The following is a 17278-nucleotide window of genomic DNA, read 5'->3' as shown; positions in this document are numbered from 1 at the left end:
AAATTTGAGATTGTCTTTTTTTCCCTATATATATATATATATATATATAAGTGAAACGGCTTCTTAAACAAGAAGGGTGGGACTTGATTTTGTCCATCAAGAATTAATTGGATTGTTGTTGCTTGATACAACATTGTTTCATTGTCTCGCCCTCACACCGTTGAACACGTCAGCACGTTACATTAACTACATTAGTTAACACAAATAAAAGAAGAATTTGTTAATTTCATTATTAAAGGGGACCTATAATGCCCCTTTTCACAAGATGTAATATAAGTCTCTGGTGTATCCAGAATGTGTCTGTGAAGTTTCAGCTCAAAATACCCCACAGATCATTTATTACAGCTTGTCAAATTTGCCCCTATTTGATTGTGGGCAAAAACACACCGTTTTTGTGTGTGTCCCTTTAAATGCAAATGAGCTGCTGCTCCCGGCCCCCTTTCCAGAAGAGGGCGGAGCTTTAACAGCTCACGCTTCGGTTGCTCAACAACAACAAAGCTGAGGATAAAGCTCTCCAAAATGAGGATTGTCAGTAACGGTGTTCAGCCTTACATTGTTCAAACCGGAGTCAACACTGATGGAGAGACTCAGGAAGAAGTTACAACTTTTAGAATGAAACTGGACGTTTCTGAACTCATCGACTAGCATGTGCCGTCATGTTAATCTTTTGTGCAAATCCAGCGTTGAATTGACCCTCGTTTGTGAAGCAGTCCAACGTAAAATGACAGCATGGTAAAAACACTCTACTACAGGGATGGGCAACTGGCGGCCCGCCATGTCTTTAAATGCGGCCCGCTGGACCACTCGGATGATCAATTTTAAAACATTTGAAAAGCAAGTTATGCGTTCAGATTATGATGATACTAAATCAAACCAGGAGAGGTCGCTATTTCCAGCCTATCCCCGTATTAATTACAGCGTAGGATGTGCACGCTAATGTGAAAGTTTACTTAAAAGTAGCAAAAATAAATGAAAAATCGTGTTTTCAGTCAGGATGGTTAACGGATTATCTTTTTACCAAGTTCAAGGGGTCACCCATATGTTTGGGGTTTTTTTTGGAAACAAAATCTGTAATTAAAGGGAAAGCAAAGATAACGGTTTGACCCGATGGTGGAAAAGTGGCTAACGAGAAGTATAAAAAAGATACACGACGCCAGAGTTGCACTTGTCTTAGATTTCACAAGTAAAATGCATAGTCAACAAAACCTTTTTGCCAAATGAATCACAGAAACGTATGCATTTAATTATTTTTAAAATAATTTAAAAAAAAAATTTTTTTTTAAAAAATATTCTTGGTAATATGTGAATGTGGATTATGGTAATTTTTGATTTTTTTTTTTTTTTTTTTGAATAAGCTCGTTTTAACTGCTCTCTGAGGTTGAGTTGAAAATGTTCTGTAGGCTTGTAATCAAAAATAGGAGAACTACATTGGTTTGTTGCAATTTTACAGATACTGCAAGTGAGATGTTTACATTTGCTTGTTGGGGTAATATTGCTTGTCAACTGACAACAAAGTTTCCCATTTGTATCAGCATAACTGCACATGTTTTATAGTTAATAAAATCTTTAAAAACAAGATGCATTAATTATACACTGATTCCCTTGATAAAAAGTAAATTGAATAAGACGGTGTTAAAGGTGCGAGTGTGGATTAGTAATCTGGCCCTTGGTATGAAGGAGAAAAAATGTTGGCCCTCGTCACTATCGTCACTGTCGGTGTCACTAACCCGGGAAGAAGCTCATTGTAGTCCCTACCAGCAGTTTGTTGTAGTCCTTAAACAGTGATTTCTGTAAAAGAAAATATCTCTCTTTGCATTGAACTTTGAGCGTCGTAACTTTGCAGATGTTGTTTATGCTCGAACAGCAACATTACACACTAACTAAAGTTAAAAAAGTGAAATCATAATCAACCACCCCTTTAAAATCAAAAGTTGTATCTGCTCATACCATTTAATGGACCTACGCTAACATGAACAGATGTATTTTTCATTAACTAACATTTACAAAGATTAATTAATACTGTAACAAATGTATTGCTTATTTTAGTTAATGGGACCTTATTGTAAAGTGTTACCAAAATAAGAAGTTAGATTTTTGGAAATGACTAAAAATGTTATAGACTTAAAAATAGACTTAAAATGTTTTATGTCTCATTGATTACTCTGATTATAGCAATAAAACTCCTTAGTGAATATGTGTATCCCAATCTAAAGTGTGACCAAATTTAGCCAAAACATCTCTCCACTTAATTTATTAATTTAAATATGACAGCCAGGGCTTGACATTAACACCCGCCAACCCGCCAAATGTGGGTAGATTTCAGCTGTGGCGGGTAAGACATCCACTCCCACTAGCCACTTTGGTGGGTTGAATATAATTTCAGCCTACAGTCAAATGAAAGGTAGCCAAGCTCATCATAGCACAAAATTCATTCACAATTCTTTATCAATTAACTTGCAGTTACTGAGGCGGGATCGGCGGAATCGTGCTGAATGACACACAACAGAAGCGCTCTCTCTCTCTCTCTCTCGATCGCGCGCGATCAGTTCTCTTTGCGCCTGAATAGTCAAATACACGCACACACAGATGTCAAAATGCCTATCGTGTGGAGTGTCTCACGTCGGTTATACAGTCGGTTATGGCTTAAGTGGACGTAAACAGGTGGGTAAAAAACTGAATATGTGTCAGTATATTATGTCCATGCATTCAGCAGCCCAATTAAATATCTGTCTGTCATTAATGTTAATCAAACAACAAAAGATGTTAAATAAATGTATTCATGTTAAATAAACCTATGTATCTGAAAAAAGATTTTTAAAAATGTTACTATTTGTAATTTGCGTCTTTGTTCTTTTTATATAGCCTAACAAAAATAACTGTACATACCAGCTGATATACAATGTAGTCTTGATTTGGGTGGTCAATCTGCATTTGTAAGTTTGAAAGGATTTTAAATCTTGTAAATCAAGTAAAATGACTCAAAATCAAGTAATTTAAGCATGCCAAAGTCAACTTTAATCATATAAAATGTAATTTCCCAACAGCAAAATTGTGGCCAGTGAAACTGCTGAGTGGCTAGTAACTTCGGAAAAGCACTAGCCACAGTGGCTGGTGAGCAAAAAAGTTAGTCAAGCCCTGATGACAGCAGTAAATTCATAAATGAAACTAATTTACGAAATTTTGCTTAAGAAAAACAGTATTAGTTGTATTCTACTGTACATATCTCCTCCAAATGTAATATGTTTTTTTGTACAGTCTATTTAAAAAAACTTTTAGCTTGCTCATTTGTACTATGAAACAACACCAGAAGAAAATGGCACTGCTTTCTTGGACAGCCACGTCCCTCACATCAGTGCTGCCCAGCATTCACTCCCTCAGTCTGTGTTTGTGCCGTGTGGAGATGAGCTACGGTAAGAGAGATGTATTTACTGCCCTGCAGCGCTGCTCCTCTCAGGGCCCGGTCCCCTGCGCCCTCCCGTCACCACTGAAACACTGCCCGCTCCCTGTATATCTAAATATCAATACTTTATTAAGTCAAGAGCCCGCTGATGAATAGAGCGGGACAGAGCCGTTATAAATCACTCTCTGTCTTTATTTAATCAGCCTAATGTGCTCTGTCCTTGAGAGGCAGGCCTCTGAGAGCACATTCACTTACGAGAGCCTGAGAACGAGGTGAGAAAGTTGGGGGGGAAACTCTTTTCAGAGATGGCCTACATAGCAGAACTTATGAAAGTTATGTTATGAAGTTATGAAATATATATGTTATTTCATACTGTGTTGTTGTTTTGATCTACACTACATCGTCCTGGTGAGTAGACATGCTTTATTAGCGATGACAGATGATGGGACCGCAGGAGGCTCTTGTTTGAAAGCTTCAGGAGGGTGAAGTGAGCTTGGTCTTATGGATAAAAGAGAGTATTCAATGGCTACGTATGGAGTGGAATATTAGCACACTGCTTACTGCATACTGCATGACAGCTGAATAATTTAGAAAGGTTTTAGTCAGTTTTGTTTTAAAACGATTAGTCCAAACTATCGAGTCAAATGAATTTTTTACTGGCAAATGCAGTATTGCAGTAGGCCATGCATACTGAACATCTGTGTTCTGCACACAGTATACATACTGCATACCGCAGAAATATTCAGAATAGTATGGCTGAATCCCAAATGGCATCCTAAACCCTCACGGTCTTCCTCTGAGTCCACACTTTCATGACGTAATGCCGCTTTGACTGCCGGGTAAAGTCCTCCGCGTAGCTCGCAAACTTACGGGCTCAGCTGAAGTGCACATTGAGGGCCCATAGCGGCCGCAAAGGGGGCACTCGCAAGCACCCTTCTGAAACCTAAAATAATGAATGGGACACCCTACGGTCTCGTGGACTTAACGGACACATGCACGCGGCAGCCAAGTCCACAAGACCGAAAGTGCATAGAAATGTGCTATTTGGGATTCAGCCTATGATAGCCTGCTTTTCTGAACATAGTGTAAATTCGGAATAGCATACTACCATACTGCTCATACTACTTTATTGTATACTGTGCAAAGTAACTAACGATCAAAAGTTTGGGGTCGGTAAGATTTAAAAAAAAATCTCTTCTGCTCATCAAGGGTGCATTTATTTGATCAAAAATACAAACTGTAATATCATGAAATATTGCAATTTAAAATAACCATTTCCTATTTTAATATATAAATTTTTTTATTTCATTTTAATTTTTGGTGCTCAAGAAACATTTCTTATTATTACTGTTAAAAAGCAGTATTGAGTAAGTTACTCTAAAAAAGTAGCTACTAATTACATCTTCAACAGTGTAATTCATTTATTGTACTAATTACTCTCTAAAAAGTATTGCATTATTATTATTATTATACGTATTGCATTGTAAGTTATAATTATTAGTTATAGTTATAATCATTATAAGTATTGCATTGTTATTATTACTAATTACTTTCTAAATCCCATATCAACCTCGAGCAGTTGAACAATACAAGGATAGACATGAAACTGCTCTTTTCAAATAAATAATATAAAATTGCATAAACTATTCTTGAACTGATCAAAGTATTTAAATGGAGAAGGTTACAATAAAAACAGACATTTACATACATTAGATGTCAAATTTCATTTTATATAGAATTGTTCTATACAGTTTTAATGCAAATACATCATAAGTAACTGTAGTTAAATTACTGCAAAAATTAAGAGTAATCCCTTTATTTTTTCAAGGGAAAATTACAGTAATTACAGTAATTAATTACTTAGCAATGAGTTACACCCAACACTGTTAAAAACTGTTGTGCTGCTTAATATTTTTGTGGAAACAAAAATGATAAAAAAAATATTTTCATGATTTGTCATCATAACATTTTTTCTTTTGTAAAATCAACTTAGATAATTTATGTGGTTTAGATAACAGTTTCTGTTGATTAAACCAATCACCTTCATTGTATTAACTCACATTTTTAATTTCAATGAACTCAAAACTTCCTTTTTTAAGTTAAACCGACTTTTCTTTTGTACAGTGGATGATAATTTTTTTTTTTTTTAAGGCTTCTTTGAATGTTCAAAAGAATATTTATTTGTAACATTAATGTCTTTACTGTCAATTTTGATCTATTTAATGTGTCCTTGCCAAAAGACAAGGAGACATTAAATGCAAAAAAAACAAAAACAAACAACAAAAAAACCCCCAAACATTTGAATGATAGTAACTGTTCAGTATAAAACCTGAAGACATTTCAAGGAGTACTGAATCCCACAACGCAATGCATTCGAATTCCTGACCTTCTGTTTCTAATGTGATGAATGAACCACACAATATAACTGCGATTTTTAACATCTTTTTGTTAACTCATCTGATTGGAATGACAAAATTTAAGACATTAAACACAGTGTAGCATAATTAGCATAATTAGCATAAATGTAGCATAATTACATTTTAAAACATTTTTATTATTATTATTATTTAACAGGGACAATGCAGAATAACACTGCTACAATTTCAAGCAGCCGATGCTCTAGATCATTTGCAGCCCCAGTCCCTGGTTATATATTTTATTTTGCATCAAATCATATTTGTAGAAAACAGTATGCAGTACGCAGTGTATACTGTACAGTGTGCAGTAGGGCTACACATTCTGAACACAAGCGGTGTTCCAGGCCTGCAGTATCAGGTGTGTGCCAGTGAGAGGTGCTGTGAAGTCATCAAAGCATTCTGTGAAGGTTGAGGTTGGGATCCGTAGGGATGCTAACTTTCCCAGACAGTCATTTAAAAACCAGTTTGTATCATTACCCACACAACCTAGTCCTGTTCAGCACCACATATACAACGAGCACCATTTATTGTGAATTTTTCAGTCTGACATGCTTTGGCTGGCCTACAAATCAAAAACAGTTTTACGTCTTTGCAGGATTCAATATTGATGACATCACTCGGTTTTTCACACTTGCCGGTAATGTATTACAGCACATCTGACAATCTCTCCGTTTCTGCTCTAAGCCACAATCTTTTCCGTGACACTCCGCATTTTTCCAGGCCTCTTCTTCTCCACTGTCCTTCTTTCATCCACACGTCTCTGCCGTCATCTCTCGCTCTCCTTCTGTGACAGTGTTGCCGTGGGCCTTTCCTGCTCCCGTCGTGCACCGAGCTGCTCACTGACAGAACAAAGGGCCTCTCTCTGCACCAGAGCTGCCGTGTTAATGCGCGAGTATCTGCGTGCGAGCGCTCGAAGCCAGCGCCAGTGGTCTTGATTTCAGTTTAATATATAGAGCACTCTGGGGTGGTTAAATCAGATTCTCACCATTTGGCCATCGGGTTCTGACTAATTTCGCTTTGTTTTTTCAGTCTGATGCCTATTGTGCGTTTCGATTTCTCCTATTCACTTCTTCTTATACAGTCTCTGTTGCCTAAAACTGTTATTTTAGTCGGGCATCTGAATGACCTGATCTTCAGCGTGTGTCATGATCTGTGACTGCATGTTCATGTAAGATATTCTGTGAAGTCTTGCTGCTATTCCACATTTTTCAATTGCTGTCTTCTGAAGCCTTATGTAGCTGGTAAAACTTAAAACCTTTGTTTTGGAACAGTGATTGTATGCTGAGGTACTTGTTATCAAATCTTGTCATATGCGTTTGACTACTTCCAAACGTGGTTTGAGTTCAAAAGTTTGGGGTTGGTAAGATTTTAAAATGTTTTTAAAAGAAGTCTTTTCTGCTTGCCATAATTTATTTGACCAAATATACAGTAAAACAGTAATATTGTGAAATATTATTACTATTTAAAATAATTTGAATATATTTTAAAATAATTTATTATTTTTTAAAGCAATTAAAGTATTTTTAATTACTTTATAAGTATTTTACTAAAGTAATTTATTCCTGCAATGGCAAAGTTGAATTTTCAGCAGCCAGTCACATGATCCTTCAGAAATCATTATAAATATTTCTTATTATCATCAATGTTAGAAACAGTGTGCTGCTTCAAATTTTGGTGTAAACCCATTCTTTAATGAGAAGAAAGACCAAAAGAACAGCATTTAATATAATATTTAAACTTTATAAATGTTTTTACTGTCACTTTTGATCAATTTAGAGTACGTTTACATGACAATGATGTACTAAAAATTATGATGTACTTTTTTTACAAAAATTATGTACTTTCCTTTGTGTTTTTTGTGTACAGATGACAACGTTGTCAAAAACGATCCCCGTTCACATATGGATTAGCGAAAATGACTAAAAACGCTGTATTATTCATGCCAGGCCAGTAGATGGCGATGTCACTTTGTAAAGAAACACTATGCGCCTATAGACTGAACACATAATACGCATGTTCATAATACGTCACCATTCTCACAAACTCGTGTTTTTGTAGTTTACACAGAGACGATAACAGTATCGTTTTCAAAACTTGCACTTTGCAACCTATTTTCAAAAGCTTGCATTTTCAGGCCCCCAAACGCCATTGTCGTGTAAACGAACAACTAATATACATAACATTTTTTCCATTTTTAGTTAAAAACGGTATTGTTAATGCATCCTTGCAGAATAAGTGTATTAATAACATACTGACCCCAAACTTTTGAACGGTACTGTATATTTAGCGCTGACCATTGTGATCGGATGACCCAAGATATTAATACCATTGGTAAATAGTGCCTAAAAGTGGAGATTTTACAGAGAAGTGCTATGATACAGGCTCCAGGATCCAGGCAGAGAGACAGGTCAGGCAATGTAAAATGCTTTTAAAGTCCGCTTGCATAAAGAGGAATCACTTTGGAGCTATTCAGACTGGGATCACGATGACCTTTACAACACAATGCCTGCCAGCCTACAACTTTCCATCACGGCCTGTCAGGTCTGCACCTTCATCGCTCTCTCTCTCAAGCTCTGTTCCAAACCTGCCCTGCTTTCTACAGTCTCCATAGGCAGTTGCCTTCTGAAGGGGCGGTCACATTGACAGTGATTAAACCGCTGGAGGTCATTGCGTGTCTGCGCTCTTGGTTGCTACTCAACTGTATCAGTGTATTAACAGTATCGCAGTTCACTTGCATCAAGTTGAACACAACTTTGTTTAACTTTGTCGCATCGCCAACGGTCGTTGTCGCTCATCTCGCTGGAAATCCTGAACTCTCATTAAAAATGAATGACTGCAGGTTGCTCTGTCACCGCAAATCACTGGCAGTGTGAACGCCCCTTTAGGTGGCATCCTAACTGAAATGGATCCTCGTAAGTGACGGATTCGGAGCGTTCTACATAGGCAGCAACTCAACACAACACACAAACAGTGAAGCACACTGGAGACTCAACCTACAACTGATTAAATTATTACTCTAAAAGGCATACTAATAAATAGTACTCACAAATATTGAATAAAATAGTAAAAAAAAAATTTAAATAAACTTTGCTGCTCAAACATTTGGATTGGACTTTATGTACTTATGTGTACTTACAGTGTACTTACCTAAGAAAGTATTGGGTAATATAAGGAAACTGCATGGGTTAAGGTTAGGGGTTAGTACATAGTACGTACATGGGGAACAAGACTGTAAAATAAAGTGCTACCAACATTTCTTATTATCAGTGTTGAAAATGTTGATTACACTTTATTTTAAGATGTCCATGTTAAAGTGTAATTATACACTTAAGTACTGAGTAATAATAATTAACTACATGTACTTACTTTAGTGTTAGGGTTAGGAATAAGGGTTGGTTTAGGGTTAGTTGTCTGTAATTATGCTTAATTTATAGTTATTACTACAGTAACTACATGTAACGTGTAACAAGGACACTGTAATATAAAGTGTTACCAAAAAGTTTTATGTTCAGCTTAATGTTTCTGTGGAAATCATAATACATTTGGTAGGGTCATTGACAAATAAGGTTTTTAAAAGTGTAAAAAAAACATAATGGAGATATAATTAATTTTGAAGTTAACAATGTGTTAACAATGAGATTATGTGGTTTTTATAATCAATTAATACTGGTTTTGTCATTTTTTTACAATATGGACAAAATGTGTCACCAAAAAAGTCATTCACTTTAACCAACATTCGGTTTTACCAAATGACACTTTTGGTTAAACCGAATGACGATATTTTCAAACAATGCTAACAGGCTGATATCAAAAGGACAACCTAACATTTTATATGTACTACAAGCAGGTGTCTGAATGATGTCACATCCTGTCACATGATACTGACCACATGACTTGATCCAAAATGGTCCCTTTATATTGGTTACTCCAAATGACATCAATGAAATTAATTTTCCGGACATTTTTTTTCATAACAAAGCAACGACTTTGATGTTATGATGTTATAAAATCATGCCAGAATAAAAAATATATACATTTATTACATATTTAGATATTTTAATCACAAATGAATTTACTGTATTGGCCTTTGGACGGTTAAACCGAATGACCTTTTGACACTTCAAAATCTTTAAAATACTTTTATACAAAATATAAAATATTTTGTTACTTTTATAACAAAATATAATTAAAACCTTTTGTATTTAATAAAACAGATCTAGTTGTACTACCTTACATACTTTGGATGTCATATCTTTTTTTTTATAATTATTAAGGTCTTTGGACAAAAAAAATGACCCGTCACGTCATTGACCCGGTTACACTTTATTTTAAGGTGTTTTTGTTACACTGTAATTATACATTTAAGTACTGAGTAATATTAAGTAACTACATGTACTTACTATAGGGTTAGGGTTAGGTTTAGTTTATGGGTAGTTGCATGTAATTATGCATAATTTATAGTTATTATAGTAACTACATGTAACGTGTGTAACAATGACACTAAAATAAAGTGTTGCCCATTTTTTTCAGGATTTTTTTGATGAATAGAAACTTCAAAAGATCAGCATTTATTTGAAATATGATATTTTTTTTTTGTAACAATGTACTATAAAAGTCTTTACTGTCACTTCTGTTCAATTTAACGCATTCATGTTGAATAAAAGTATGAATTAAAAAAAACCTTACTGACCCTAAACTTTTGAATGGCAGTGTGCGTATATGTTATAAACAATTATTACACGGCTCTGTGTAATACTTGATTCTGATCTGTCAATCGCTCCATGTTATTCCCCGATAACAACCGCTGAAAACAGATAACACCGGCCCATCCGGGTTACTGAAGTCAGCAGCGCTATAGACTTGCTAGGAACGTTTTTTCTTCATCGAAGTTTTGCGTTTGGTGAGCTAATAAAATATTAAAACGTAGTCAAATCAATATTTTGTGTACAGTTATTTAATTAAGTCATCCCTTATCATGGACTCCCTCTCTCTTGTTTCATACAAACGCACCTACTGCCATTTTGCGACTGTTGTTTTGTACACTGTTGGATTATAAGATAGCAAACAGGTACGATTTTAAAACAGTTCTATCTCAGATCAATATCTCTTATCCCCATAATTATTTATGTGGCAAAATGCTGTTTAATAAGTGGTGTGACTGTACCGTATCTCTTAAATGTCCATCTAGTTTGAACTTGCCGCGCTAGCAACTGCTCTCTCCACGGAAGCTTTATGTTTAAAGAGCTAATAAAATAATTTGTGTCTAATTATTTACTTGTGTGGCATGTAGCCATGTAATAAGCGAGATAATGTACATCCAACCGGTTGTTATCTCAGAATAAACCCCTGCAGGCTGATTCAAGACCTGATCCTGATCACTCTGTCGGGGTTTGTTCTGAGATAACAACTGGCTGGATTTACATTATCCCTTACATAATATCTTTTACGTATAATCGACATTCCTCCCAACTGGTCTGCCATGCATTCTGGGATTGCATGCAATACTAAGTCAAGGCCTGACTTAAATGCTCAAGTTCTTAAAAGTGTGGTGGATTCTGATTGGCTGTCATTGTTTTTATCGTTCAACTGGGGCGAAAAGGTTTAAAAGTGATTCCAGCGATATTGTTTCTCTGTGCTGTTATCGATATAGTAGTGGTGTATCTTTATCATTATAGCTATCGTCCTTTGTGTGAATGGGGCTTTAGGATTATATTGCTTCCTACTCTTCTAAAAGAGTCTTTGTGTCAGGAAAACACATGACACCTTGAAATTTTGTCTCGTTATAACTTTTCTTACTGTGTCTCTCTCTTCCTCTACATGCGTGTTTCTCTCTGCAGCTGTTTTTCTATCTGAACTTAGATTGATGGAATTGTTATGTGTGTGTTGGATTGAGAGTAGCTCGTCTGAAGGTCATTGGGCATTTTACTTTATTTTCTTTTAGATGTTGTTCTCTCTTTTCTCATCTTTGTTGCTACTGTCATCTGCAAGGTGGACACACATCCAACTTCCCGCTCTTGTAAACCACTCAAGTGATTGCTTTCTCTCTAACAACACAAAATATGATCCAATTTTATACTTTCCAGCGCTTTATTCTATTACAAGCTTTATCTTATTAGTAGCAATTTCTCAAGGCCAAGGACAAAAACCAAACCTGTCAAATGTGATTCAGACGGTCATTGGTCGAACGGGAAGACTGAAGGACAGAGGGGTACAATAACTGGCCGAACGAGGATGGGAGGACCTGACGAGTGGAAACCGGATGCTAGTAAGAACACATCCCACTCGCGGCGCGCACAGCTGCTCTCTTACAACACACAAACACGGACGCTTGGCTTCTAGCCACACCTCATCCTCTCCACGGCCCGTCCTGTCCCTCTACGCCGCACCGGAACCCGCTGATTTATCTCACCCCCATCCCTCAGCACTACGACTCTCTTCCTAAGAGACTCTTTCCAGAGATAAACTTCACAAAAATGTGATGTCACTGAATGTACAACAAATCTGAAAACTATCAAAAGTCAGCCCTTTTAAGCATTTACATGCAAATTAATTAACCATCTACAAAACAAAATTATGAAATTCTGAAATAATCATGATCTTTGTTAAAACCTACATCAACATGTAGGTGACAGATTTCCCAAACACTCCCCCTGCCTTCCATTGGTCGGTCAAACAGATAGCCCCGCCCCAATCTCATGGCATGAGCTGCGAGTTTGAGTGTTTCGCAGCTGCACACTTGATGGACTCAGGACAACCAGAGCTGCATTTATTGAGAAATAACACATTTCCTGTTTGCTTTCACACCCTTACACACACACACTCACAGATATACACTACTTACAGTCATTGTGAAGATTAAAACTGCTTTATGAGAATAATTGCAGCTTAATCCAATATTTATGTTGAGCCTATTGCCGTACCTCTTGTAATTGGCTTGTCGAATATGAGCAGCACTTGTTAATTGAGAAGAAAATTAATTGAGAACATCATATACTGACACAAACAGATGGAAGAACATGAGACTGTCCATTCCTTTACTGTGGAGGTACTATGGTACCGAATGGTTACCATATTTATATACCATGGTATTTATATTGTTCTCCAAGGAACCCCCAGAATATCCATAGCACATATCTAAAAAATCTTTGGTACTTCCCACTTACAAAAAAGTACCAAAAAGTACCAAGTTTTTTTGGACATGGTACTATAATTGTACCACATTATTTTGAACATGTACCATATTAATTTCACGGTATATTTCAAAGTACCACCAGTACCACCAATCACTGTACTACAGTACTGCCACATTATTATTATTTTTTAAAACAAAACAATACATTATCATGGTAATACATCCAAAATTATTTTAAGTTGTAATAATATTTCACAATATTACAGTTTGACTATTTTTTGTATCAAATTAATGCGGCCTTGGTGAGCATAAAAAAAAAAAAAAAAACTTGGTAGCACTTTATTTTACAGTCCTGTTCCCTATGTACTTACTATGTTCTTATGATAGTAATTGTAATAACTGGGTAATAACTAGGTACTAACCCTGAACCTACCCTTAACCCATGTACTTACCTTATATTACCCAGTACTTTCTTGGGTAAGTATACTGTAAGTACATGTAAGTGCACGTACTGTAAAATAAAGTGCAACCAAAAACTTTTTTCAAAACCATTGTAAAAAATCTTACTGACCCAAAACTTTTGAAGTGTACACTGCTACTGAATGTACTTCCAAGAATGTCATGGTACATTTCTAGACTTTCAAAAAACTACAAAAAAGAACCATGAATACTACTGTTTTTTTTTTCAATGTACCATAGTATTATCATTTGATTGTATGGGTATTTCCACAGTTCCTTTTCATCAGAAGAAAAATATAAATAAATAATAATAAGAAAAAAAAAAAACTACAGTACTATCATGGTAAAAACACTCCAGTACTACCATGGTACATGGTCCAAAAAACAAAAACAAACACATGGTAATACTATGGTAGTTTTTTTAGTGCCTAAATCACACTGTGAATAGATCAGTTATGCTTAATTTGCATTTGCAACCTCCACTAAAACTGCAGGGTAAATTTAGCCACGTAAATGAGTGCTAAGATCACGAGCTCTATTCTTTGTCTGAAAACCTGCAGGTTAAAATTAGACTACAGGTTATTTTGGTAAGAGGCAGGGAAGTAGCCTTTCCTGGATGTGAGGGAAAGTACTCAGGGTCACAATAGCCTGAGAGAGAGAGAGAGAGAGAGGAAGAGAGACAGTCCTGTGCGTTTAGACACTTGTGCGTTTAGAGAGGCAGTATGTGAACATGCATCAATTCAGCTGCAAACCTGTGGGAGAGCGCAAAGCTTATAGTCTTAGTTTCCTGCACATGAGGTTTTATGTTAATTGGCTTTGAGAGAGGGAAGTAGTGCAAGTGTCCCTGGTGCCAAAACTCTGCTTATGTACGCATACAAATGCAGGCTCTGCCGAATAAAATCCTCATCTGTTCTGTGCCCATAAACAACAGTAACACACTAAGCAGACATGATGTATAAGGTGTATTAGAAGACAGTGTTCACACACATTCGTGCAGTCTGCTTCGATAGACTCAATTCGATAGATAAATGAAGACAAATCAGAATGTTAATTCACTTCAATCCTGTTCGCATGATTTGAAAGTGTAATAAAGGTACAAGATGACAGGTAATGTAATGCGCTCCTCAATCAAATGTAATAATAGCTCTAATATTTAAAACTCTTATTTATAATTTGTCATTTTAATCAACCAGTCTTGCCTGGAAAAACAAACATGAAAACATTTAGTCAAGCTAAACATTTCTGTCATTTACTGGACTGTGAAGGACAGCTAAAGGGCAAATTACACTTACGAGAGAACACTTGGAGAACATGATTTTCATTTTAAACAAAATGAAATAAAAGAGTTTAAAGTACTATGCAAGGATACTGTAATGTTGATAATGCAAAACTCCCGCCTAATTCCATTATAACCTCTACTGAAGCTGTAAAAATCAGATAAAAAACCATCACAGTATTGATGTCACAACCATAAGCACATTAATGCTTGTGTAATTCCCCTTTACAGTAGCAAAAACGATCGGTTTAATTCTAGAGGGTAGAACATGTCATGTAAAACTAAATTAAGAAACCTAATTAAGACTAACATATAGTAAGTAGACTTCAGGAAAAACAAAAACAAAATAACAGCCCTTTGTGAAATGCTGCTTCTTACTCATTTTAATTAATATTTCTGGGTAAAACAGGACATTCAATGCAAAAATTTATAGGGTGGGACCAGGGATGGGTATTGAGAACCGGTTCCATTTTAGAACCGGTTCCAAATTTCCAAGAACTGGTTATTCGATAAGAAACGTGCATTTTAATTCTGCTTATTAGTTCCTGTGTGTGCATTTTAATGTGATTTTAAACCAGTGTTGCTTCATTGCGTGGCTCATGAGCCTCCTGCGGCTCGCCAAGCTTTAATTTGTGGCTTGCATGGCAGTAAATAATACGATCATGCATGATCATGCAGTCAATACAGATATTTCATAAAAACATTAAAAACAAGCAAGTTCCATACTGAGATAAGAGATCCTCTGCCCAGGGGCGAGTTTGCTCTTGTCCCAGTTGACCCGAAGACCCAACCGGCTGAGGTGAGCTAACACCATGTCCCTGTATTCGCACAACTGCTCTTGTGAGCTGGCCAGAATGAGCCAGTCGTCGAGGTAGTTGAGAATGCGAACGCCCTGTTCCTTGAGCAGAAGAATGGTCGCCTCCACAACCTTCGTGAAGACGCGGGGCGACAGGGCCAGCCCGAAGGGTAGGACTTTGTACTGATATGCCCGACCGTCGAACGCAAACCGTAGGAAGGGTCTGTGTCGAGGCAGAATCGAGACATGAAAGTACGGGTCCTTCAGGTCGATCGCTGCAAACCAATCCTGGGGACGGATGCATTCGAAAATGCGCTTCTGCATAAGCATCTTGAATGGCAGCCTGTGAAGGGACCGACTCAGGACACGCAGATCCAGGATTGGCCGTAACCCACCGCCTTTCTTGGGTACAATGAAGTAGGGGCTGTAAAACCCTGACTTCATATCGGCTGGAGGGACCAGCTCGATTGCATCCTTCACCAGGAGGACAGCAATCTCCGTGCGGAGAACAGGTGCATTGTCCAGGGACACGCGAGTGTAATGGACACCCCTGAACACTGGGGGACGCCGGGCGAACTGAATCGCATAGCCTGATGGTACGAATGAGCCAGCGGGACGGGCTGGGAAGTGCTAGCCACACTCCCAGACTCCGAGCCAGTGGGACCAAAGGCACCACAGACGTACCCAATGTGGGGCAGCGAAGCAGAGTGCTGGGACCCGACTCGGACGGCATAGCGGCCCGAAGTGGGGTCGGACTCTGCGAGTGTGTATGGGAGACGGCACATGGGAGGCGGCCTCGACCAACACACTGGGACCTGCTGGCGAAGTGAGAGGGGGCTGAGAGTGGCGAGGCAGGGCCTCGCACACTGCCAACCGCGCCCTCTTGGGACCTGGAGGTTTGGGAAAAAGGGGGAGGGAGAGACGCTGGCATCCTTTCCCGAAGAGCTGAATTCCTCCCCTCCAGGTTGCCTGTCTCAGGACTGCTTCCTTGTACGCTTGCCACCTGGCTTGGCTGGGTTCTGAGCGGGCTGGGCGCCTCGTCCGCACCTGCGACTGGCTCCCTACTGTCTGGTGGGTGGAGGCTGCCGGGGCAGCACATGCTTGATTGCCTCAGCCTGCTTCTGTGCGGCCGAGAACTGCTGGCCAAAGCTCTCGACTGCGTCGCCAAATAGGCCGACCTGAGATATGGGGGAGTCCAGGAACCAATATTTATCGGTCTCCCGCATATCCACCAAGGTTAGCCACAGGTGGCGTTGCTGGACCATGAATGTGGCCATCGCCTGACCAACAGAACGCGGCGTCACCTTAGTCGCCCGAAGGGAGAGGTCAGTGGCAGCGCGCAGCTTCCCCAGAAGCTGTTGGTCAAGACCTCCCTGGGGCATGTCCATAAGCGCTTTTGCCTGATAAACCTGCAAAAGGGCCATGGCATGCAGGGCAGAGGCGGCCTGTCCACAGGCTCTGTAAGCTTTCTCATTCAAGTTGGACGAGAATTTACAGGCCCGGGATGGGAGACGTGGTTCACCACGCCAGCCAGCGGCCGTCGGACAAAACTGCATCGCAACGGACCGCTCGACAGCGTACCCCTTGGCCTCCCCGCCATCCAGGGTGGTGAGGGCGGAGGAGGGACCAGGCCTGGCACAAACGCTATAGGGCGTCCTCCAAGACTTGGTCACCTCCTCATGCACCTCCGGGAAGAAAGGTACCGGGCGGGGCACTGAGCAAGCATAGCTGTCAGCTCAGGATCAGGCTCAGGCAACGCTACGGTCCCGGAGGGAGGCAGCGCAGCCGAGTCTTCATC

At 38.5% G+C, this 17278-nt stretch overlaps 1 protein-coding gene across 6 annotated transcripts in view; it reads right to left on the bottom strand.

Annotated features, from left to right (window-relative positions):
* LOC127524941 (protein quaking-like) overlaps positions 1 to 17278 on the bottom strand; it is a 127671-nt gene that overhangs the window by 21461 nt on the left and 88932 nt on the right. The window lies entirely within an intron of this gene.

Source organism: Ctenopharyngodon idella, chromosome 13, assembly GCF_019924925.1.
Source record: "Ctenopharyngodon idella isolate HZGC_01 chromosome 13, HZGC01, whole genome shotgun sequence".
Classification (NCBI taxonomy): domain Eukaryota; kingdom Metazoa; phylum Chordata; class Actinopteri; order Cypriniformes; family Xenocyprididae; genus Ctenopharyngodon; species Ctenopharyngodon idella.
The sequence above is the reverse complement of the archived record's forward strand: the minus strand, read 5'-3'. Positions and strand labels throughout refer to the sequence as shown.